The 4,590-nt window shown below is 37.3% G+C and overlaps 1 pseudogene; it reads left to right on the plus strand.

Annotated features, from left to right (window-relative positions):
- Positions 1–3,144: 3,144 nt before the first annotated feature.
- Positions 3,145–3,243, plus strand: LOC132302048 (small nucleolar RNA R71; annotated as a pseudogene).
- Positions 3,244–4,590: the final 1,347 nt, after the last annotated feature.

The raw sequence follows: 4,590 nt of genomic DNA on the forward strand, positions 1-4,590 counted from the left end.
GATGGAGAAGAGTTAGGATGCAGCGACGAAGGGGGAACGAGGTTTTGAGATCGATTCTTGTTGAATCGATCGAATGACCCTGAATCGATTTTTAAAAATATTCCCTTATTAGTTCGATCGATCGAACTGAATCCTCAAATTAATCGAACAGACATCGTTTTCTCCTCTTAAGTGGCAAAGTATTTTTGGGATTTTTGAAAAAGTAAAAATAAATAAAAATAAAAAGAAAAATATTTTTAGGATTTTTTTTTTTTTTAGGATTTTTGAAAAATATTTATTTATTTAAATTATTTATTATTTAGTTATTTATTATTATTATTATTATTATTTAGAAAATAAAAATAAAAATGACAATAAAAATTAAATAATAAAATATATATATTTTTTGGAATTTTTGAAATTTAAAACAAAGTCAAAATTGAAAAACAGAGAACAAAGATTGATCTCCCCAAGATTGATCATAGAATACTTTTGATCGATCGAGAATGTATAGAATTGAAGAAATGTTCGATCGATGAGACAGAGAGGCTTTTGGATGTAGGTGGATGCAAGTTGGAAATTTTTCTAAGTGTTGGAACTGCAGATCGATCCAAGATGAAGTTGGATCGATCGAAGAAGTTTAGATCGATCTAGGAACAAGTTTAAACGATAGGACAGAGAGCTGAAATATGCAGGTTTTGTTCGAACCATTGGACAGAGAGTGATTTAGATGCAGGTTTGATGCAAGTGGGAAGTTCGATCGATCGAACTCATTTTGAGATCGATCGAACTTATGAAAAATGCTCAATTTTAACATAAAAGTGCATGCAATCCAAATCACAATTCCTAACAATGCATATGAACCCAAAGCCAATATCTAAACTTCACAAGAAATGAAATTAAAGATAGAAATGAGGGAGGAATAGGGTTTTGACACCCTACGAAATGTCATGCTAGTCTTTAACGTCTCTAGCAAGACATTGGACTCTTTTAGCCCAGATCAAACATCTTATAGTGCATCCCCTCCTCATTGGGGTGATAAGTGCTTTGAACCCTACCCAACAAATGGTTCTTTAAGGAACTTATTGGATTAAGCTCAAAAGACGTTTTCGGTCCTTGGTCAAAACAATCTTTGGGCTTCTACGCCCTTTCAAAACAAGATTTTGAAACAACCTTCTTTGATTTCAAGTTTGAAGATGGACTTTTTGAAACTTTGGTTTCATTCAAAAACTCAATTCCTTCACTTTTAAGGTCATAACATTTTTCTACAACATTAACTTCTTCATGCTTGTCAAATGAGTTGGGGGTTGGGTTAAAAATATTCAACTTTACCTTCTTGTGGCCAAATGAGATCTTCATTATCCCCATCCTACAATTAATGTTGGCATTCACGGTTGCCAAGAAAGGACGGCCAAGGATAACGTGAATTTGGCTCTTAGGATTTGAGACCGGTTCCGTGTCAATGACAACAGAATCAACGGGAAAGAAGAATTTATCAATCTTAATCAAGACATCCTCAATGATACCCCTAGGCTTTTTGATGGATCGGTCAGCAAGTTGTAAAACTACCAACATAGGTTTCAAGTCTTTTAAGCCTAATTTGACATAGACCGAGTATGAAAGAAGATTAACACTTGCTCCTAGGTCAAGAAGAGCCCGATTAATGATATGATCACCAATGATGCATGAAGTAGTAGGTGAACTGGGGTCCTTAAACTTTGGAAGAGTTTTATGCTGCAATATTGAGCTTACTTGCTCGGTTAAGACCACTTTTCTAGGTACTTGGCTTTTGTTCTTCCTCTTTTGGGTGCATAAGTCTTTTAAGAACTTGGCATAAGCTAGAATATGCTTGATTGTATCCAAAAGTGGAAGATTGACTTTCACTTGCCTAAATACTTCCATAATTTCATTTACTTTGGTCTTTTGCTTGTCATTTGAAATTGATCCTTTTAAGGCATCCGGGAATGGAGCTTTTGGCTTAAAAACCTTTTCAGAATTTTTCTTTGAAGTCTCTTCAACACAAGAAGTTTTGAAATCATTTTGCAAATCTTTCTTTTCAAAATCACTTTTCAAATCACTTTTCAACACATTCTCATTTGAAAGATCATGCATATGCAATGAATGAGGAATATGATATAAAACGAGACGAGTATCAACTTTTGGTTGCATCGATTCACTCTCTTCATTGGACATACCCACTTGGTTGTCCACAATCTTCCCACTTCTCAAGGTAGTCACCGCATTGACATGCTCTATTGTGTGACCTTCCGATGAGGAATGAGTCTCCACAACACATTGTTGCTTAGGTGGGGCATTCAAAGGCATTTTCCCTTTCCCTTTTGCATTCAAAGTACTAGCTATTTGCCCTACTTGGGTTTCTAGCTTTGCAATAGATTGAGAATGGGAATGAAGCAATTATGTGTTTGCCTCTAAAGTGCCCAAAGCGGTCAAAACTTTCTCTTCAAAAGTGGGACTTCTAACATTTCCTTGGGAATATGATGGTTGATTAGGAAAATGAGAAGTAGAGATTGGTTTCCTTGTGATTGGTATAACGATCTAAAACCTTGGGAACCTTGGTTTTGTAGTGGAGGTGGAATGTATTTCCCTTGAAAACCGCCTTGGGGAGGGTTTGAGCCTTCCCCTTGGTTTTTCCTAGAGAAATTTGGGTGATTCCTCCAACTAGGATTGTAGTGATTGCCATAAGGATTGTTCCCTTAATTCATAAATTTTGCATTTACTTGTTCATGATGCTTACTTTGCACATGTCTATGGGGACAATTGGAAGTAAAATGTAAAACACATGAACAAGTTATACATGTCTCATTAGATGAATGATGAAAATGGTTAGGGAAGGAAGATACTTGATTCGCCGAGTTTTGGTTGATCAAAACTTGATCAAACCTTTAAGATAATGATTTCATTTCGGCGACAATTTCATTGGAGTGGTCGACTTGATGTAAGCCAACACTCTTCCTACTACTAGAATTTCTACCATTCTTTGAAGATAAGGTACGATGCAAAGAATTTTCACTCATGCTCTTATAAAGACGCCACACGTCATCCTCATGCCTATCAATGTAAGAGCCACCCATGGAAGCATCAACCATGCCCTTGTAATTATCCGATAAGCTCTCAAAGAAATATTGAACTAATTGCCATTTGGGCATGTCATGATGTGGACACTTCCTAAGCAATTCATTAAAGTGTTCCCATGCCTTATGAAATGTTTCCCCATCCCCATGTGAAAATTCCCTAATTGAAGTTCTCATAGCATTGGTCTTAGAAACCGGATAGTACTTCTTCAAGAACTCTTGTTGCATTTCTGCCCAAGAAGTTATTAAAAAAAGGCCTAAGATTGTTAAACCAATATTTTGTCCTGTCTTTAAGGGTGAATGGAAAAAGTTTAAGCCTTAAGACCTCTTCCGGTATGTCTGTGTATTTCACGGTGGAACATACTTCAAGAAACTCATCCAGATGCTTGTAAGGTTTTTCACTTGGAAATCCATGATAATTAGGAAGCATTTGAATGGTTTGTGGTTTGATCTCATAGTGGTGTGCTCTAAATTCTGGCAATTGGATGCATGTGGGTGCATTGTATTCATTAGGCACATAGTGATCTCTTAAAGCAAGGGGAGGATTAGCAATTAGAGGTACAACATGGGCACCTTGATTGCCTCGAATGATGGGAGGTGGTGGAGCATAGATTGGCCTTGGCATTCCCAATGGAACTTGGCCTTGTTGTTGTGGTGGATGAACAAATGACATTGGCATGCCTAATGGAACTTGCATGTTATCATGATGCACATTGGGGTGGAGGATGCCTTGTTGGTTTATGTGACCAAGGTCCTCCACATGGTCCTTATTGTGTCCTTCCATTAATGAAATGGATTAACTAGAACTACCTCTTCCCCTAGGGTTTCGAACAATGGATTCAAGATGAAAATTTAAAGGGACAAGAGTGGGTCTTAATGATCTACGACCATGCATGCACAATGCAACACAACAAGCAATAATGACAAACACTTCACCTTCACAACAAGTCAATAATCAACAAACTTCCTCCACATACAATGTTCCCATTCTCCCATGCTTTAAACAATATGCAAGAAAAATAAATTGCCTCCACGCGGGCTCATGATTTATCTAAGAATTGAAATACAAGCCTCCACGCGGACCAACGATTTAACTAAGGGTTTGAGTAAGAAAAGCTCACAAAGGTCCTTTAGCACTTCAACTCCAAATTTTTAGCTTTTAGCTTAGCAAATTTTTTATAACTTAGCCTTTTTCCTTGCTTGCTTAGCTCCTTTGCTTGGATGCTCCTTTGTTTGCTTCCTAGCTTAATGCACCTTGTCAAACAAGAACCAACACGATAAGTAACAAAAATTGAAATGAAAATAAAGTAAAGACACGATCAAAGGAGTACTTCCTAATTGATTCCACAAATACGACGTTGCCTTCAATCAATCCCCGGCAACAGTGCCAAAAACTTGGTGTGAGTCCGGGTCGTCACTCCCGAATCCACACGGTTTGTGCACACCACCAAAAGATATAGCGATGTGGAGCAATGATGAATGTGGCCAAGTTTTACATTGCCACTACTAGCTTTTACTA

Source organism: Cornus florida, unplaced genomic scaffold (assembly GCF_030987335.1).
Source record: "Cornus florida cultivar Cherokee Brave unplaced genomic scaffold, ASM3098733v1 CherokeeBrave_3.0.0_Hap2_Chr03, whole genome shotgun sequence".
In the NCBI taxonomy this organism is placed as follows: domain Eukaryota; kingdom Viridiplantae; phylum Streptophyta; class Magnoliopsida; order Cornales; family Cornaceae; genus Cornus; species Cornus florida.